The sequence below is a fragment of the Cricetulus griseus genome, chromosome 4 (assembly GCF_003668045.3).
Source record: "Cricetulus griseus strain 17A/GY chromosome 4, alternate assembly CriGri-PICRH-1.0, whole genome shotgun sequence".
NCBI classification, from domain to species: domain Eukaryota; kingdom Metazoa; phylum Chordata; class Mammalia; order Rodentia; family Cricetidae; genus Cricetulus; species Cricetulus griseus.
Window position 1 is genome coordinate 125,897,060 of NC_048597.1, and position 22,829 is coordinate 125,919,888.

Below are 22,829 nucleotides of genomic sequence, written 5' to 3' on the forward strand. Positions count from 1 at the left end.
CTTATTTTCTACAAATTGTAAAATTGATTTTATTCTGCTGAGAGAATTACCAGAGTACAATTTGTTCAACTACATTAAAGTAATAATTCAATCGCTATTTGAGAAACTTCTCTGCACAGAGCTCTGTGGCAAGGGCTATTTGGAGGGGAATATTCTTTCTATTCTGTGAGGCAAAGGGGCTCTGTGAAAGTAAAACATGCCAAAGTGTGCACATCTTTAGTTACTGTCACCAAGATTATAACAAAGATACACTGACAATTCGCCCAGCAACCATCTCTGTTGAAAGAAAGTCAAGGATACAGAAGAATAGTTGGTTTGCTTATAAAGCAACAGCAAGATATTGACAGAGAATAAGTAATCATGCATATAAGGACAACAAACCAATCAGAGAATTGACAACTTTGAGCACATGGCCAAGAAGGTGGTGGCCATGACGACTTGACAGGGGAGGCAGTGGTGTTCTTAGAAATTAGAGGGAGTAAAGAGTGATCTAATGCCCAGTGACGGAATAGGTGACTTTCATTAAGAACAATATTTTATGTTTATATTTTGTCTTCTTTTTAATTTCAAATTTCACCATGAAAAGTTTTTAATATCAAGCAACTAAACATCCCTGCAGAACTCAAAACTTTAAATTTTGAGGAGAAAGTATATCTTGATATCTCTACTAGCTTAACTAAGAAAAGATCTCTGAAATACACCTGAGAAACAAAGGTCAACTTTACCTGGTAAGAACTTTACCACCTATTTCACCGAAGATATTAGCTTTCTTTCGGCTTCATTGACATTGGCTTTCATAGACTTGCTCAAATACCCAAGCACACACAGATACACAGAGAAACACAGAGACACATATAGACACACACACACACACACACACACACACACACACACACACACACACAAACGTACACTCACAGAGAGAGGACAGAGAGACAGACACAGACACACAAACACATGCATATAAGCACATATAGACACCCTGACAGACATACATGCACATGCACATACACACATATATGCATACATAAACAATATACATATATAGATATATGTATATATACATACATACACACAGTAAAAAAACGTGTGCGTGCACACACACGCACATGCACATGCACACGTACACACACACACAAACACACACACACACACACACACACGCCAACTTGTACACAGTTATACCTCGGGACTTTTCCTCTGCCTCTAACTTTTTCCAGAAATCCTGTCCCCTGAGTTATCCCCATGCTTAAAGTTTCTTTGTAGTCTTTGGTCAAACCTCAACATTCCATGTTGCCCTTTATGAAGCCTCAGCCTTAGAAACATTACATTAGAAATCTTGTTTTGTCTACTTTTAATTTTTCATTGTAGTATATACAGGTTCCTCACATATGTGATAACTTATTTGTAGTATATACTCTTATATTTCAGTCTGTCTCTTGCTATAATATAAACTCCAAGACAGCAAAGATCTGTGAATTTTCATTCTGTCAATCTTGTGAGTATTAAAATCAACAAAATTTTCAAGTGGAGTTAATTGATGTCTCCTATTCACTCTGTGTTTGTTTGCTCTTATTTAATAAATCAACAATGACACCTACAAACAAACATTGCTGCGTATGTTTAAAATGCTTCTTAGATTCATGCATGTAGTTAGCTTGGATGCATTTTGTGTGTGGAGTGAGGGAATGATGTATGTTTTCTTCATTGACTCTCATTTGTATTGAGAAAATTATATTTTTAGTATTTAATGTGTATAAATTATATATATATATATATATATATATATATATATATATATATATATATGCACTGAATAAATGTCATGTATTCAGAAAGTGGAGAAGAGTTTTTCAGTCCCCTGAAACTGCAGTCCAGGTTGTAGTTGGGAATTCTTGGAACTGAGCTCAATTTCTCTGGAAGAGCATCCTGTGCTCTTAAGCTCTGAGCGCTCTCTGTAATCCTAGACATTTAGCCTCAGCTGGGACATCTTCCATTGATGCAGTTTCATTAATGCAATTAATGGCACCTTTTCATTCTCCACTTACCCACCCTATCCACCTTTTATTTGATGTAACACATGTGAGTTGTTAAATCCATTTATTTCTGTCTCAGTTTCCATTCTTGAGTGAATGTTTGATGATAAGAGCATGAATTATTTCTTCATCCTTACTCAGTTAATCTGCCCTTTTTTCAAATTATCCTCTTGTGCTGGTCCATATCCTTTAAAAACATCATTTCTATTAATAACTTATCCATCTTTGTAATTAATTAGTATTTTGGTAAATGACTGTATCAGCTAATGAAAGACCTCTCAAGACAAGTATGGCCACCATTCTCCCTTACAATAAAACCTTGTGGAAAATCAAAATTTACATTTCAAGATCTATTTGCTTTCATATTGTGAGATACATTTTTCAAGATGAATTTTGTTTGGAACAGGGCTTTGGGGAAAGATTTCCCTCCAAATGACGGAAATGTCAAATGGAAATTTTCATTATGTCTGCCATCATCTTATCCAGGAATCTCAGAACAGTTTATTAATGGAAGCTGTAGATTTTCCTAGTGTGCCCTTTGGGGTGATTTGATTCTATCAGAAGGATATGGCATATATAAACTTTCAGACATTTCCTTTGAGGAGCTTTAAAACTAAGCTTTCATGAAAATAATTTTAAAGTCCATGGGTATGACTTCATGGTTGCAGCACCTTGCAATTCCAATATTGTTAATGCATTATCATTGAGCTTAATACTCACTGCAACAGGAGAAATAAGTGAATAGAAGAAATTTATCTAGATATATAAAGAATTTTACAATAAAATTCAATGTTGCAAAACAGTTTTCATGAATAGTAGCAGCTTTGGGACAATTAAACAGTATTTTAGGTAACTGTTTTAAACAAATCCACAGTATTTAGTGAAGTTCTTGTAGTTTTTAAAGTTTCAGAGTATCAATATATAGCATTACTTCAGCAGCCCCTCTCTCATTCTCTCTATCTTCCCTTATACCTTGCTCCCTCCCTCTCTCTTAGAATTTCTCCAGCACTTCTATCCAGCATAATGTTCTAATGAGACTGATCCAGGTACCATCCCTGACTAGGTTAACCAGTGAGGAAAAGACAGCTGCCAGTGTGAGTTAAAAATATTTTCTCACTTTCCATGTGGGGGTTCTGGAAAAGCACATTCAACACAAGGTCAGCAAAAACACTTCTGAGGTTCACAGTTCATTGGGGAAATCAGCAGAAGGGCTGGCTGCAGCTGGAACATATGCAAATTATCTTGGCATCAGTTGCAGTTTCTGCCATGGGGTATCTCTGGGTTGCCTCTATTAAAAATGCATCAGGTTCAAGCACTCACCTTTACCTTGTGTACCCAGAAGGCCACTCCAGGGATTCAGAGGAGACCGTGTCAAGGATAATGAGAGGGCACCTGGGAAGGAGCACCTCATCAGGACTTGTGTTCTGTTCAATAGTGATGCCCAGGGTGTTGGTTATTTCTTTTCTTAGATGCCACATACCCTTACAGTAATTATGAACAACATGCTTTTTATCATGTTACTGAGATACACCTTCCCAAACTAAATTTATCTGCTCTGTAGAGTATCTTGGATTATCTGTCTGTCTGTCTGTCTGTCTGTCTATCTATCTATCTATTTATCTATCTATCTGGAGTTATCTGGAGTCATTCATTTATTTTGGGTACTTGAATTCTGATAAATTTACAAAAATTCATGTAAAATGAATTGATAAACTGTATATAAAAGCACCTCAGAGGCCTTTCTATTTTGAGGACTGCAAATATTAAGCACATGTTTAAAACAAAATGAGAGGATGAAACTGTTTATGTTCTTTGTAGTAAGACAGCTGTATAAAAAATTGGTTTCTCCAAGTATTTATCCCTAGTGCATGAATGGGCTTTGGGAGCCTATCCCCTATGTAAGGATATTCTCTTAGCCTAGATACATGGCAGAAGGCTTTGGTACTAACCCAAATGATGTGACAGACTTTGATGAGCCCCCATAGGAGGCCTCACCCTCCCTGAGGAGTGGATAGGTGTCAGATGGGGTTTGTAGGGGAAAATGGGAGGACAGGAGGGAGAGGGAACTGGGATTGTTATGTAAAATAAGGTTTTTTTAATTTAAATAAAAATTAATAAAACTTGGTTTCTCAATACAGCAGCCTAGGTTTATGGATGCTAAATAATCTAGTTTGTCCCCGTACTGTTGGTTTTCATCATTTGTTGGAGAGAAAGGAATCCAACAATGAAATAAAAGAAAACTAGTAAACTTCTAAGCATTGGTGATTTCCATAGGATGATTCCACAAAGTAAGCACCAAATGTCCTGACAAAATGATGTATGATTTTCCGCATCATAAAATGCTTTATTTTTATCACCATGCAATGAAGAAGGTGTCCAATTAGGGCTCTGAAGGAATTAAGTTTATACAAACAGTATCTCTAAGTACAGCAGAAAGCAAACCTAGTTTTATAACATACTGACCAGATCCAGCACAGTTCCAATTCAGTGTGCACAGTGGCTGGAAATGGCATAGGCTCTTGCCAGATCTTGGCTGCCGTGTTGTATTGTGATGAAGCTGACTTCGTCCTATGTGTTTCCACACATAGAAATTCATCGAATACAAACTCTTGTCTCTAATTGAACAGCTATTGTATGCCTTTCCCTTAATTTTTTTTTTTTGCTTTTTGTCAATTTATGGAGTGTATCAGTAGTATGTAAATGCATCCCTGTTATTGTATGTATACAGTGTTGGTGTGTGTGTACCTTGCTGGGCTGAGTGCCCAGAAGAATCTTCAGTTTCTTAGACATCCAGATGATAGACCAGGTAACCAGTGAACTTAGATACTGTGACCGCAGCCATGAGAGCTCTCTGTACAGGGTCAAGCACTGCAGCTCCTTCATGTCACTGATGGCAATGGAGTGTCCCAAAACACACTAACAAAACCACTGCTTGAAATATCTCACCCATATGAACCTTTCCCCATTCTAGTCATAAATTTTCTTACCTCTCTAAATTTAGCTAAACAAAATGCCCAGATTCTAAAGAGATATTTAGTAACACGCTGCATCTCATTTTAAGAGCTAGGTCACCTTTGTCATGGGGAAAGTTCCAGAAAATTGTGTCACTTTTCAGGTGGACCCAGATGGGCACTGTGTCCATGTTCAAGGGTTCCATGCTATTTTTGGCCAGCAACAATGAAGTAATTCCCCTAGGTAAGAACTTCAGGGTCTTCATCCCTTTCTGTAACATATGGTTTTTGTTTTGGCCTTATGATGTTCTGTGGCGTAAGCTTTTTCACAGGCTACTATGGGTAATTTTATAGCAGAGTGGGGGGGTAGTTAGGTCACTGAGTTTGCCCCAATTATGTCTCAGAAAGAGTATGCCATCTGTGCAAACTATGAAAGGATGCTATTGAAATCTGTGGCTTTTCATTCTACTATCACATGGTTTCATGCTGGGATGTATATGCTGAAGTAAGAGTGTGCTTAGCTCTACAGATTTTGGCAAGATACATTCAGAAACATTTACAGTAAACTGGAATGTGTGTTGAAATCAGAGACAGGTAATGAAATGAGAAGTTATTGCAAACAGCGCATGTAATACCCAAGTAATTTGAGGGAATAAAAGTTCGGTGCTTCTCAATGTTTACAACACAAACATGATTGACATGGATGTTTATTCTTCTTCTTTAGTGTTTGGTTTGATCCAACCCTAACATGAACTTCCATACCAATTTTTCTTCCATTATGTTTAATAAATACATTCCAATATGTTGTAAATAGTGTGTTGTTTATTTTTGTACTTAGATAACATATATCCAAATGTTGTCTTTTTCTTCATATATTCCAAAGATATTTCATGATTTTTCTTCTCTGTGTCTTTCTAGCATGCATACAATGAGGGAGAGAGAAGTGGAGGGAGATAAGGAAAGATGAGACTCTGGAAAGGAATGCAGTGACAAAGGGTAGGCTTTATGCTTCGTGGTGTAAAGGGCAGAGTTTGCTTTAGTGACTCAATAGGAAACTAGCAAATGAATGTATAGAAAACTATAGGTTGATAAGATACAAATAGGCTAAAGGTATATAATGTTCTAGACCCATAGTTCCTACTTCATACTGAGTATAAACACACTGATGTTGCCTTGTATGATCTATGATAGCCATGCATTTAGTTTTGAATCAGTGAATGCATTATGTCTGTAGCAAGCCATAATAAAAGAATAAATCGCAAGAGACTGTTGAAAGTATATAAGTAATAGATATATGACAGGTAGATACATAGATACAGAATAGATAGCTGGTAGACAGAGAGGAATAAAGGTAGATGATAGATAAATAGATGATAAATTATAGAGATAGATAGATAGATAGATAGATAGAGAAGCAGATAACAAAAAAGCATCATCTGTATTGTCTAATTGCATGCTCACAACATCCAGTAGAAACCAACAGAAGAAGCACTTTTAAAGTAGCCTCCTGGAGGGCTGGAGAGATGGCTCAGTGGTTAAGAGCACTGACTGCTCTTCCAGAGGTCCTGAGTTCAATTCCCAGTAACCACATGGTGGCTCACAAAAAACCGTTATAAGATCTGGTGCCCTCTTCTGGTGTGCAGATGTACATGGAAGCAGAATATTGTATACATAATAAATAAATAAATAAAATTTTTAAGAAAAAAAAGTAGCCTCCTGGACTCCCAATCTAGAAAGTCCAGAGCAGAGCAAAACATCGCCTTCAGTATGACTTCCAAGTAAATGTACAAATAACTACGGAAAGGTGATATCATCAAATTGAGGGCTTAAAACATCCAGTAGAAAACTGAGGGCTCTCTGGCTGGCTGCCTTGGTGAGGTTTCCTCAGTTGGTTTCTAATGGATGTTTTAAGCATTCGGTTTGATGATGTCACCTTTCTGCAGTGTATTGTGTTGTTGTTCATTTACATGGAAGCCTTACCCAAAGGGATCTTTTGCTCTGCTATGGATTTTCTAGATTGGGAAGTCCAGAAGGGTACTAAAGGGACTTCTGTTGATTTCTTCTGGATATTGTGAGTAACCCAATTAGATGACCCTTTTGTGTTACCTGCTTATCTACCTACCTACCTACCTACCTACCTACCTAACTACCTATATCTTCCATTTATGTGTCTATTATCTACCTTTCTTTCTGTCTGTCTATCAGCTATCTATCCTGTATCTATATATCTGCCTATCATATATCTGTCACTCATCTATCATCTATCTATCTCTTCCTGGTAGAGAGTCTTAGGTGAGCAGAGTGTCTCCTTAGATAATGCTTCAAACTAGAAAAACAGATACCAACACAGAGAAATAAAATCATTAAACTGGATTCCCACAACATTTAGCAGAGCCCTTCTATGGAGGTTGAGGCAGTCAGCTGGGGTTTCTTTCAAACATTCTCTACATGGATGAGCTTCATATGGCTAACCTTCTGGCTTTTCCTTCTCACTAAAGGAGTTTTTATATCATGGGTTTAACAATAGGAATCTCTGTTGGAAATGCTCCATCTTCTTGCTGTTCACAAGGAGACAGTGTTTTTGTTTTGGGGCTCTTTTGCTGTTTTAGAGAGTATTGGAGTACATCACATACACAATTTGAAGAAAAAAATAAATACAATTTTTAAAGCTTCAATACTTTTGGTTTTATATTTTACTGAGACAAAGATTAGGTCTCTTCTATTTAGCATTGTAAAAATGTCCACTTTCTTTTTAGATCATATGTGGCATTTGCCCTATGTGTCTATTTCTATAAAACAAATTCATTTCATGAAAAGAATGTAGGCTTTAGAGACAGACATCCATAATTCAAAATTAATCTGCTACTTAAGTGTGTGGCTCTGGGCAAATGTTCTCATCACCCAAAGTTTTATTTTCCCCATTTCTAAAATAAAAATAATAGCAATTAATTTCCAATGATAATTATAATAATTCAATAGAACAATAGCAAAGGCCTCCTCAAATAGAGGTTTGTGGGTGTAAAACACTGGTAAATTTGGCTATTATTATGAACAAGAATACTAATAGACATAGCCTAGGCCAGATCAGATATAATTTTTTTTAAAAAACATATGAATAAACAAAAGTCTCAACCCTGTCAAATATGTGTCCTACAAGGATGTTAAAGTTGACTGGCTGAGAGGTTCAAATAGTAAAATACATGAAAAAGACACAAATGCTCAACTCCAGCAAATACATGAAGGTTGGAAAACAGCTGACAGGAAATTCATAGCAATACCCTGTTTTTAAGTTAATTACTTATCTATTTTCTTTATGTTCCTTACTGAATAGTCTCTGGTGTGTATGTTTTTCTGAGATAATTGAAATTCTTACAGGTCACTTATTTTGAATTTTGATGTGGTACTATCACATAAATTATGTTATTATTTTTATTACTATATAGTATTTTTATTTTTGGTGTGAATGTCAATGACCATGGTGTAAGTCATCTGTTTCACTAAAACCCTGACAGGGAGCACTTGAATATTTGGATATCATTTAGAAATTCTGAGTGTCATTGTTGAGGGTTCAGCCAACATGGTGTAATGGCCAAGAAGGAAGAGCTATTAGCTTAACTGCTGAACCACAAATTCTAGGAGAAATGAGAGTCATCAGGGTGAAAGTGCAGCAGGAGCTCATAAGAAATTTATCTAGATATTTGAAATGCTCTTTGGCTCTAGACACATGTTATAGTTACTTCAGACTTTTTGTCATCTGATTCATTTTAAACCATGACTATTGTAACTGTAATATTGAATGCATTGTAATACACATAGAAATTAATGCTACAATTTTTCATAATTTTATGACTTTGATATCTTAAAATTTAGCATTCCCTATGTCATGACAATGTGTTTACCACAGCAAATCTATTTTAAATCAATTTTGATAGAACTGAACTCAAACAATTGACAGAAAGGGCAATAGAGTAAGATATATTATAATTTTTTGGAAACAAAACTAGTAGAAAGGTGTAGGGAGCTGCAGAAAACCGCACCCAAAAGATGGCGCCGGTTTCCGCCCTCCGCCAGCCCGACGGCGAGCGCTCTCTGTGGTAAACAACTCCAAATTTGGTAAAGGTCATGTATCCTCTTAATTCTGCTTGGAGACAACCTATCCTGACGTGCCACGTAGGGTTAGGTGATTGGTAGATGTAGACTATATCAGGCCCCGTCTCCCTCGACCCGGGGCCGCAGCCATTATACATTGTACAAAGCAAAGAGGTTCCCGATTAAACTGTGTTTGAAGAAGATTCCTCGGTGTGGCGTCTTTCTTGCTGGTCAAGGGTGGACGCCGCAGAAAGGTTTGTGTCAAATAGCTGTGAAAGGAGTACTGTGTGGGTTCTGGTCAGGGACAATTGCACATCTTGAGTTTACCATTCAGACTCTCTTATCTTCAAATATCAATGTTCTATGACTGATTCATTGTATATGAAATGTTCATTTCTTTACAACTATCGTAGTTATTATTATTCTGTGTCTGGGCACAGGTACCACAGAGGGCTTGTGGATGGGAGGACAATGTGAGAGACCTGGTTCTTTGCTGTCACATTTTGATCCCAAAGATAGAAATCAGGTCATTGATCTTGTGTGGCAAGTACTTATATGTGAGATCATCTTGCTGGCACTGAAATATTAATTTACTCTCAGTATCTGGTTGTACCTTGTCCAACAGGAGTTTGAAGTCAATGGTCCCTCATTCATATACTCAACACTTTTCAGAATGAACTTCTGTATAAATTAGGAATTGTTGCTGTAACTAGAGATGCAGAAGCACTGCCTCAAGGGAAATTATGATTAAAATATGTACATATACAATGAATTGTGACAGAATGCTTACATTCTTAATATTGTTGTTAAATGTGCTGTAACAACAGAGGGTCCAAGAGATCTATAAGGGTTCCAGAGACAAAGGGGCATTCAAATTTAAATGAAAATTGAGCCAAAATATTTCTTTTCTTCTGATTCTATATTTAGTCGCAGAAAAACAAACTTAACAATGTGAAACATGAATCAAGCTGGTTCATATCTCCAGGAAACTTAAGTGCTTAGAAATTTAAAAACTAGTAATATGAATCATAAAAGATGTGTTTGTGATCAATAGGTCTTTTTCCCATTGTTCGTGATTATTGTTTTAGTTAAACATATTTGGATGACCTTTCATATAGATGACATACTAAAAAAGGGATAAAAGTGGTGAGACAGACTGAGATACAAGCTGAGCTTCTAGAAAATGTGAAAAGGAATATTTTTGAGAAAAGTTTTACTTCTGCAGTGTAGCTGTTTCTCATACATGCATCCTTGCAATTCAAAACCTCTGCAGGGATCTGGAAATCATAGTTGACCTTGTGATTTCAAAGATAATTGTTGATGACTTAGTGTCAGCCTTTGTTAGGAAAGATTCTTCTCAGAAATGGAGGAATTGTGAAACACAGGCTTCCAGGTTTTCTTCTCTGCATCCCGAGAAATAGTGAGGACTGTTGTCCTCAGTGTGTGTGTCCTGGTGTTCATGCTTCTGTTATTGGGAAGTAATGAAGAGAATCTATGAGATTCTGGCGCTGTGAACATATTACATGGAAGCCAATAAATACCAAGTTAAATGCTTTCATTTTTCTTGATGAGTGAAGATCTGCTCTCCCACATGATCTCAGGAGGGGTGTGCTTCCTAATCAAATAGTCTTACCGTGTTCTCTATTTCTGCTTTTGATTAAGACTATCAGCCCATCTTAGTCAGTATTCCATTGTTGCGAAGAGACGCAATGACCATGGGAACTCTTATAACAGAAAACATTTAATTGTGGGCATGCTTACAGTTTCAGAGGTTTAGTCCATTATCAGTAGAGTGTGGAGCATGGCCATGTGCAGGAATACATGGTGCTGGAAAAGTAGCTGAAGGTTCTACATCTGAATCCAAAGGCAGCAGGAAGACAGAGACACTGGCACTGACTTGGGCTTTGAAACTCAAAACCCAGCCTAAAGTCACACAATTCCTGCAACAGGGCAACATCTACTTCAACAAAGTCATACCTCCTAATCCCTCCCAGGTGGTGCCACTCCTTGATGACTAAGCATTCCAATATATGAGCCTATAGGGCATTCTTATTCAAACCACCCCATAGCCTTCCTACCATTTCTCAGATGCCTCTGGCTTCTGTTTATAGATGCCTAAATCTAACATGAGAAAATTGGGGTGTCCAGCTTCCTGCATTAGTCCACTAATACCTCTTGTCGTTTTGACTAACATTTTTTACTATTTTTTATTTTTAATTACTCATATTTGCACACCAATGGGATTTGCTGAAGGAGGCAGAGGTAGGAGGATCATGAGGTCAACGCCAGCCTGGGCTACACTAATACCTCTTAACCCAAATAAATGACATACTGACTATGACTTTTGGTTTACTTGAAAAATGTGGATACAATGATAGTGCCATCTGGCTTCCTTCTCTGATGGATGCAAGGATTAAAACTGACAGTCCAGAAGTCTCTTCTGTGCATCCTTCCAGTACCTGCTATTTCTATAAATAAACCACAAGTCAACAATTATCATTATAGACTAATAATCCCCAATTGATTCTAATCACATAACAGTTTACAATACTTTTGTGATGCTTCTGTTTTGCTTTTAGCAAATATTTTTATGAAGTGGTTATTTTCTTGATTTAAGTTGTAATTGTTTTATATAATTTTAAATAATTGGCACAAAGGTTGATATAATAAGATGTCATAATTTTTAAAAATAAAACTATTGGACAAGTTTTTGTGAAAAATTTGACAGATGTTTATATTTCCTGGCAATCTGAGGGTAAATAATGTTTCTCTTGGAGATTTCAAATTTCATATCATTCCCATAATATTTTGGGATCTCATTCTTCTATCAGGAATTAGAACCTTGCAGGCTCTGTCTTTGGATTGATAAAATTTTGTAAGGGAAATGTCCAGCTCAGTTGCCCTCTGATGTTGTTACTGACTGGCTACATAACATATTATTTATAAACTGTTTGGCCGATGGCTAGGGCTTCTTACTGGCTAGTTTTCTCTTAAATTTTAACCCATTTATGTTAAACTATGTATTGCCACAAGGCTGTGTCTTACCCATAATCTAGCATGTTACTCCTTGGGCAGCATGACGTCTCTTAGCAGCCTCTCTCTGCCTTCTCTTGGTCTGGTCACCCTGCCTATGGTTCCTGTCTGGCTACTGGCCAATCAGTGTTTTATTCATCAACAAATAAGATATATATATATATATATATATATATATATATATATAGAGAGAGAGAGAGAGAGAGAGAGAGGGACATTACCAACATCACCACAGGTGAGAGAGAGAAGGACGTTACCAACATCACCACAGGTGAATTATCAAAAATTCCAAAACTCCAATAACACAGATTTTTTTCTCATTCTTTCTTCTATTAGAACATTTAAGTGTATCTGTATGCTGTGAAATTATAGTTAGTGGATGGTTTGTTCTGTGTCTGAGGTTTCTATGTTCTTCCCACAGTATGGAAAATTTATATTGGCATATCCTGCTCAATTATTTTCCCTCAACCATGCTCACACTAATAATGAACATCTCAAAGACATTCATTGGTTTTTGTTTACAGTTGTCTTTACCTATGGTGTATCCTTTGATGCTTAAATAACACACCCCCTCCTGCATGCTGTTCACTTTTCCTATATAGATCTTAGTATATTAATCATACTACTTAGACTCCCTGCCTGATATTTACAACACTTGTATCATAAGTAAACCATTATTTGGTATGCTTTTCTCTACAAAGTGTGTTCCTATTTTACCTTTTCAGATCCTCCCTTGAAATATAGACATAATGTGCAAATTCTACAAATAGCCCAAGTGTAAGGATGCATGTTATTTGAGGTATTGTGAAAATGACAATTTAAAGTTGTAGACTTGTTTAATGATTGCTGTCAATGCAACTTCAGCACCTTTGTTTTGGATCACAGCTGATTTCTGGTCTTTCTTCAGAATTCTAACTGAAGTAATAGATCTTGTAGTTCTTTGTCTGGGATGTATTGTTAGCATCCAGAGAATTTAGATGTGGAGGGATAGTGTGAACAAGAAAAGGCTTGTCTTAGTTAGGGTTACTATTGCTGTTATGAAACACCAGGAATCAAAAGCAACCTTACATTGCACCTTGGATTGCAGTTCATTGCCGATAGCCAAGGCAGAAACCCAAACTTGGCAGAAGAGCTGAGGTTTGGCACTGTGAGAGACCAAAAGAGGTCATTAATGAAGGTGCAGACTGAGTAGCAGTATAAGCTCCAGGATTGAAAAGAACATAGAGAGAAGTTGGAGCTTGGTATCATGGAAAGAATCCAGTAAAGGCTATTGGTAAAAGCACAGCTCAGTTGCAGCAGGAAATGCCAGTGCCATGGGATGTCCTTCAAGATCAACAACAGTGGTAGAGTGGAGCTGGCTTAAGCTTGGAAGACAAGCTGTGTGTTCTACAGAGGTCAGAGCCAGTTAAGTGACCCCAGCCCTTTGGAAGAGACCAGAAAATCTTGAGTAAATTCCAGCCTTTGGAATTTTGTTATTTACTCTTGGTTTTGTTCTGTTCAGATGGTGATTTACTCTAGTTCTTCCTTTTGAAGTATGAAAGTGTTCAAAATATTTTTAATTGTACAGGATCCCATGTCTGAGAGAATTTGAACATTTTAAGTGGTTTTATATTTTTAAAGAGACTCTGGATTTTTAAAGAAAATAAATAAAAGGCAGTGTTTGTGACAGAGTGTGGGATATTTTATGTTTGTACAATGTTTTATATTATGATTTTGGTATTAATGTGTTATCTTGATAATGAACAAGAAAGAAAAGGTTGTGGCTTATTTGTGACAAGCATTTCATTATGCTGGCAAGTTTTATGTCAATTTGACACAAGCTAATGTCATCACAGAGGAGAAAACCTCAGTTGAGATAATGTCTTTATAAGATCAGGCTGTACCAAGCCTGTAGGACATTTTTTAAATTAGTGATTGATGGGGAGATCACATCCTTTGGTGAGTGGTGCCACCCTTGGGATGGTGGCCCTAGGTGCTACAAGAAAATGGGTGAGCAAACCATGAAGAACAAGTCAGTAAGCTTTATTCCTTCATGCATTTAATACCACTGTCACCTGGGAGAATTTTATACATTACCAAGTTTGGCTGCAAGCACAAATCCAGTGTAGCCACCAGTGGAAAACAGCATTTGTGTCCTGATTCTAAGGAAACACCTCCAAAAAGATTTCATCTCAGTGATTCTCATCTCTCCTTGAACACCCCTAAATTCTCCAACTGACCAGATCGAGTGTCCCAGCAAAACAAAGGCTTTACCATAGTGATTCATGTATCTTGATAGTTGCAGCAGATTCTTCAGCCCCAGCTAAGCAAAACCACAGATTTTTAACTTAAGATATGAAAATACTCAAAGGAGTCTTTAACTCTACAAAGTCCTTGCACAATCCTGCACAAAACAATTTAAAAAGGCAGGAACTTACACAGGGCAGCAATTCAAACAGGAGCCAGGAGCTGATCCAGAGTTTTTGGCAGGGTGCTGCTTACTGGCTTACTCCCCATGGTTTGCTCTACCTGCTTTCTTATAGAACCCAGGACCACCAGTCCAACGGTGGCACCACCCACAATTAACTGGATGCTTCCCCATCAATCACTAATTAAGACAATGCCCTACAGCTGGATCTATGGAGCATGTTTCTCAATTGAGGCTCCCTGCTTTCAGATATCTTGTGCCAGTTTGATACAAAGTTAACCAGCACATTAACCAGTTCAATGAATCTTATCACTAAACCAAATAGTAGAGATCTTGTATCCAAGGGATGGGCAGACTCACGTGTATCTAATCTCTTGCTACATCTATTTGTCAGAGCAAATATATTCAAGTTCCTCCAGATGGATAAATACCATGCACTCTGAGGCAGTGAGGTAATAAAGAATCTTATTACCCAGAAGTGAAGGGATTGAAATCTAGGAAACAAATGTTCAAAGTGGTAGTTTTACCTCACACCTGGCTCGGCCCTCCAATAGAGCTCTGTGGGTTTTTTTTTGGGGGGGGGTATGAGTGGGTTTGCTAACTATACAAGATTCCTGAAAGAGAAAGTCACAAAATTTCTAGGGAACCCTGACAACTGTGACTACTGGAGTTTTATATTGTCATGCTCCGCCATTCTTCTCTGGCATTTCGAGTTATCCTACCAGCATTGGCTCTAGCAGCTTTGGCTCTATTATGTCACACATTCCCCAAACCAGTGTCTCCTCTAGTCCACACTTTTTCCTGATTGTGTGTATTCTTCAAACCACAGCTTCACTAGGCTTTCCTTGTATCTTGTGCTTTTCTTCATCAAAGGGTAAAATGGTAAGTACTAGGTTAGTTGCACACCAGAGATCTAGTTGCCTTTTGAATTTGGTCATTATTTCCCTCATATGCCTGTCAGCATTTCAAGGCTTTAGAAAATGGAGGTATCTTGGAAATGAAAGAACTAAGCAAGAGTTGCCAAAGGCCTTGTTGACTATGCAGTGGTATGCAGTAAACAATAGGTATGATAGAAATGTATAGACAAATTAACGGCAGTTTATCTGGGAGATGATTTTAAAGATGTGAAAGACATTTGTCAAATGAAGAAAGAGGTTTTCTAAAAGAGGCTGTGTGCTTTGATGAGCCATGAGTGCTGAATGGAACAGATAACTTGGAGGCTTCAGTTCTTGGGTTTCTCTGATGATGATACAGTTCATGTAATCTGAAAACATTACAATAGAAACAGGATATGCTGTGAGTGCTGGACAGAGGAGAAAGATTGTCTCTACTCCTCTAAGTTCTGTGTCTGAGCTACAAGTGATATCATCACCAAACTAACAGGGAAAGTACATTTTTATTACAGGACTCTCACAAAAGTTTATGGCTGAAAGTAGCATGAAAAATAAGACAGGGAGTTTGATCTTGGGGTTCAAGCTTCAAGCTGAAGATCAGAAAAGCAAAGCACCAACTCTTATCTCTACCTCAGAATGAAAGGCGATCCTGGCTCCACCAAACCTCAGACTGCAATCATAGACTGTGATGCTTTCCCCAACATGGCTGGAGAATCCTGAGACTGAGTCTACTGAAGAGCCTGCTCCTATCTTTTATACCTCTCTAGTGCTGGGATGAACTGTGTGTGATACCAACTGCTAATATCATCTTTGTGTGAGCCGTTTCTCTTAGCACTGGATCAATTTTATGAAGTCAGTGTGGCCTTGAACTAACAAAGATCTGACACCTCTTAATCCTATGTCCTGGGATGAAATGTGTGTGACTGGATTCTATGTCTTGTGGCTGACTTTGCTTTCTGAATCCTCAGGCAAGCTTTAATAAATCATAAATAATACATGTCCACAACTGAAAGCAAAGCCAAGTTGCTGAAGCTTTAACAGTACCTGGAACTGTTCAAATGAGAAAGGTTATTGGACTCCTCAATGACTGCAAGATGAGGGTGAACAATATTTGGTGAAGGAAGGTCACATGATGCAGGGAAGCTCGGCGTGCTAAGTAGTTTCTAAGCATCCCTCTCTCAGATACAAATCCTTTCACAAGCAAAGGTTCTTTATTAATGTAAATTTTTTCTTTAAGAGGACAGTTCTGTAGAGCTGTGCTGCACTGTATTAAATGAGCACCTTGAAGTAAACAGAATCTCAGAGGACTACTTGAAATGGCATATTTTCGCCGCTGATAATTTCAAGGTGATGTATCTTGAGCCATTGTACAAAATTTGCTTTTGAAATATGTCCTTGGAGGGTACGGACACTTGCATGAACTTTGTGTGTGGCTTTTAAAGTCATACTTTGTCATCTGGGTTGAGTTTCATGAAACTAGACAGGTGAATTGTCTGGTTCTACAAAAGCTTTGTGATTGTGTTACCTCACAATAGCCAGGTATGTTAGAAGGAACATAAGGTTTTACTGAGAGTCACCTGGGTTAATGTACAAATGGCCACTAGCTTATTGTCTAAATTTAACATAATTCCTATCTAGGCCCTGTGTTCTTCCTCTGTGATGGGATTATGTTAGTGATGGTGCTATATCGTGCCTCCCTAACACCATATTCAATAATATCTGGAAAATAATGTAAGGATACCAAACCACTAAGTCTCTCTCCTAGATAAAGCACCTTTCAGCATCACCATCTCAATGTCTCCTGTGTCTTCTGTTTCCCGCTACATATTGACTTAATGTGACATATTATGTGGCTGTGTCTTTGCATTTTAGGCTTGCTTACATGTTGTCACCCAAGTACTACAGTCCTTCAGATCACATCTTCTCTTGATGTCATTAAACATTATTTTTCAACAACTGTTTTTCATAGTGCTATTTTGTTGGCTCACTGTAGTACACCTTGACACTGTGTTTAATGTCTGCCTTCCTTACCAGTATAAGACACTGAAATTCAAGAGTTATGTCAATATACATATTGGTCACTCAAGGCACCATTCTCATGCAAGTTGGGCGTCACCCTACAGTCTCCCTATGTCTTTCTGGGGAACACTTATCTCTCCACTATTTACAAAGAAAAATTAACCTTGTTTTCATGCATTTAACCAGGCTAGACAAACATATCTAGGTCCTCATGTTCTATTATGTCTATGGCTGAGTCTAAGATATACTTAGGGATTATGACTTTAAGCTCGTCAAGACAAAGATTTTCCAGCACCTTGTAGAGTGGGGAATAGCAATGTCACACTGAGTAACTGAGTAACTGTGATCTATCGTGCCTAAGTCTTTTATTTGGACATGGCTGATGCTTTAGTTAACTAAGCCAACTCAGCTGGCCGGCGCTTTAATATATTAGTTTAATTTGCTTACTGTGGTTACCTGAAGTTCCTCTGGCAGCAATGACAGCTGATAATATTTACAAAAGTGCATTACATCTTGCTTTAATATGTAGTGGAGTGTAACTCACTCACAAAGGACCTATAATCCTGACTGAAGGATTCAGAAACATCAGTATTTCATGGTTGAACTCTTTCCTTAGCTTTTCTGCATGAAAACTAAAAAATAATGTAGATTTATATAAATGTGAAAACTTATTATCCCTATTATAGTCACTTGGATCAAATAAACATTAGTTTTACAACGAAATAAACAATAAATTAATCTGTGCTTAACTCAAGTACAGAAATTTTTTATTACAAGAAACACAGGTGAGAGAGTCCACCAGACTTGAATTGAAAAATTAGTCAATGCTTAGTAATATTATTTTTAGACATAATTCTTAAGTAGCAGAAATATAGAGGAGGAAACTGTTAAGGTTAAACATCAATAGGCACTCTATGTGGTAAGATTCACTTCATGAATTGTTTTCTTAATGTTATCTCTAAAGACAAATTCATTCCAAGATCTGGGATCACCTAATTGTAGAAATTTCAAATGAGACACAGTAAATGAATTCCTATGGCTTCCAGATTCATTTGTAGAACACATTATTGAGAGAAGTTTGTCATACAAAGAATTGCTGATAGAAAGCCAAAGCTTACACTTTTTACTTGGACAGGAAAATCATTAACAGAAGTTGTCAGAATTCAGAAAAATAGAAAGTATGTATTGAACAGATACAGTATGAGTTGAGACTACATGAATGTGGAATCTTGCATGGAAATTATAATTCATGTACGATGTTGAGAAGGCACAGCTTCTTCATAGGTGGGTTCTCACAGTGCTCTCTTTAGAGAAATAAAGATCATTATATAATATCATGATTTGAAATTCCTTAAAGTTAAGAAAATTAGGACAGTGAGGTTCCTAAATACAGGCATGAGAACGACATTCAGCACAGGTAATGCAGGAATAGCTGTGAAAGAATAGTGAGCTGTTAAGTGCAGAAGGCAGGGAATCCAGAGAGATGCTCCAGGGATATGAAGAGGGTCCTACTGGTACTTCCATTTGGCATATGGAAACTTCAACTCTATGTTGTTGGAGAAAGAAGCAGCCTCACATAAGACAAGCTACATGAGGTTATATGAGGATACGATGAGACCATGTTTCCCACAGAGCCAAAAATGTTCATGAATCACAAAGTATTTATCAAAGTGTTCAGCAAGGTTTAGTCAGTGAGAAACATGACTACTAGCCAAAGACTTGGAGCTATCCATGTAATGCTTTGAAGAAATATCAACAAACAAACAAATCTCTGGGAAGTCCACCTGGTTTAATTAGATATCAAAATAAAACACAATGTTTTGTGATATATGTGTTTTGGAATGTGTGTGCAGGTTGAAGAACATATTTGGGGAGTCTGTTCTCTCCTTTGACCCTTATGAAGGCTTCAGGAACTGAACTCTGAACATCAAGCTTCTTCAGGAAATGGCATTACCCATTGAGCATCTGACTCTCAGTCATTCTTGCTCCAGTAATGATATGGGCAAGAAAACAAAATAACCTTCTAGGGAGATGGTTCAGTGGCTAAACTGCTTGAAATGAAAGCATAAAGACCCAACTTCATGTCCAGAACCCAAGTTAACAGCAAATTTCCAAGTTTCTTCAGGGATAAGAGAGGCACAGTAAGAAAAATCCCAGGAATCCTGCAAGCCAGGAAACCTGGCATAGACAGAAGAAAATAATACCTATTCAGGCAACTTTCATTATACTCAGTGGATTACAAACAAAAATATGACATGGAAGTAGGAGTGGAACTTATGGGAAGAAAACGGGATTCAGTAAGAAAGGGAGAGAAATGAGTAAGAGGAGAGAGGGGAGAAAAAAGAGTAAATTCATCATACACAGATATGAGAAATCCAAAGAATGAGTGTAAAATTGGAAAAAAGTATAAGGCAAAGATGTATGTTTGTTCTCTGATCTCCTCATGCTTACCACAGTGTACACATGTATTCATACACACACAAAACATACTAGCATACACACATTTATTAACACAGCACACACACATACACACACATAAACACACCTACACAAATGAAAATTGCTTAGGGACACAACCACCAACTGAAAGAAGACTGAAATATAACTGTAAAATCACCTGTATTCAATGATGTATATAGGAGGATATAAGATAAAAAGTGAGACAAACTATACACAATAGGGAGACATGTAGTTACTAATTTCCAAAGTAAATATAATTATTTAACATAGAAAAGTAAGTGATGGTCAGAAGACCTTCAAAGATCAATATGTAGAAATAAAGGCAAGGAGATAAAACAAATGAGAAAACTGACATCAAGAAAATAAGTTAGTAAATCTGGTCTGAGCAAAAGGCAAAGAAAAAGGCAGAAGTACTCCTACAGGGAAAAATCTTTAAAGAGAAAATACAATAGAATACAACATTAAAACTGCAATTTTAAAAATGGTTCCAGGGCCAGATGGTGGTGATGCATGACTTTAATCCCAGCACTTGGGATGCAGAGGCAGGTGGATCTCTGTGAGTTCAAGTCCTGCCTGATCTACAGAGTGAGTTCCAGGATAGCCAGGGGTGTTAAATAGAGAAATCCTGTCTTGAAAAACCAAATAATTGAATGAATGAATGAATGAATGAATGAATGAATGAATGAATAAGCAAGCTTTCAGAAAAAAAGGCTATGGGAAATCATACTTTCATTGTTAATTTTCCCAAAGCTTATTTTCAGTACTTCCTCTAAAACATTTGTGTCTGTCATACTGAGACTCTGTCAGCTCTTGCCTTGTGTGACTTGAGCATACATGTTCAATACAAGGCCCATCCCTGGTTCTAATGATTGCCCACATTAAGATCAAATGCATTTGTATATGTAAATACACTTTGGCTAACAAAGAGGATGAATGAATTCCCAGTGTGTTCATGATACCAGAATAAGAAACAGTTTACAGAAATTATGAAAGTAATACTAGAAAATACACAAACGCACTGTGGCCCCAGTTACAGCAGGGGTATGAATCTTCCTCCCAGTATTAGCTAGGGTTTAAGGCTTTGGGGGCAGGCTATTTTTATTCCAGCCTGACATTTCATGTTGGGAGCTAGTTCTAGAACAAGGAACCAGTTTTTAAACCTAATCCTTAGGTACCCATTACTAGACACAAACACAAGAATCTGTGATTGACCTTCTCCTTCCTACTTCTGAGACACAATAACTAATTCTGTTAGACCTTGCTACACTAAATTTAACAAGTGTACTTCTCAATAAGTTTCTTTGTTACATTTAGAAGACAGTATATAGTGATGTCTCTGAGTGATGATCTATCTTCATGGTTAAAGCATGTATTTTTTTCCTTGAGATAAATATTGTAAGACTCAAAACTCAAAGTCAACAACTCATAATTAAATGCTCACATTTCTCCACAAATATATTGTATTTACATATGCCCTCATTCAGTTAAAATTTTTAAAGCTGATTAACAAGATTTCACAAATAAGATTTTTCTCTCTTACTTGATTGTGCTTTTTGCCCAACAACTGGCTTATGAACTAGCTTGTCACACAAAACAGTAGTTGAAGTCTGAGCATAGTCCCATCACTCAATTTCATGCACAACAAAGTCATAAAAATCTCTCAGTACTTCATAAGAAAAACAATATCCTCAATCCATATTTTGAAACTGCTTTTTAAAATTATCTTTACCAATTAAGTGCAGAGGATTTCATCCATACATTAAGCAGAAAAAGCAATACAAATCATTGCATTTCATTTCCATCGGTCCAAGTTTGTAACCATCACTGAAAAATTCCTCTGTACTTGCTCTGATTACAAACTTTTGCCTGTAATTAAGGTTCTAATTGTCATGCAGCTGTTTGTTTACAGGGGTGTCTCATGGCCTCTAGTGGTGCATTGCATGTGTGCATTTTGAAGCAAAAGCTTACATTTCCCAAGTAAATCACTGAATAGCAGCTGTATCAGAGGATGGATACAGCTTTAAAGAAGTCACATCTGTTCCAGAAGCCTATGGGATTTTGCTTGCTTTCTTCTTTCCCACATGTGTTCCAAAAAGTGGGAATATGCTCCTTGTCAAGATTTAACAGAGCAATTCAAACAGTAACAAGAAGCAACAGCTCCAGGAAGAATAACATGGAGTTTATGCAGAGAGAAAATGGAAGAAGCAGATTTCAAATACACAAATCACACTACTGAATGTTTCTTAGTAATAGAGGAGCTGCAAACTCTGTCTCTGGTGTTCAGTTTGCTAAAGAACACTGAGATAGTCTTCCCTTGACATTCAGAGAATTATTAATAGTATCATAAATGATATCAACTCTTAATAAAGCCCCTTTCTTTCAAACAGTCCTTCTAAATTCTTTCTAACCTTCCTAAAAGCTCTGCAAGCAGTCCATGATTATTTAACCTTACAAAGGGTGAGAAAATATGACTTTTTCCCAGTGAGACAGAATTAATAAGGGAAAGAGGCAAAGTTCAAATATATATGAGTCTGATTTCAAAACCCGTTTTTAAAGGCACTATTAGTATTCTACCAATGTGACTGTGAAGTGCAGTGGCGGTTTTGACCTTGATGCCCCCAGTTCTTCAGCATCCTCTTCTATGAGTCCAGTACTCCACCCCACCCTGTTTTCTTCCTTCCTAGCCAAAATATATTCTTTGACTATTCTGTCCTTCTTACAGTAAGTATTGATATCCCTGAAATCCTAGTGGTACCTGTTTTAACCATTATTCTTTCAATAAAACTTTCTTCAGTTCCCAAGAAACCAAGTCAATATGTGCTCATAAACCATGCTTATTATTTTTGTTAACACAAGTATGAATGAGTAGATACAAAATTCTCTATTCAGCATTAAGACATTAATCCACAATGTGTTGTATAATCAATATTACATTACAGGG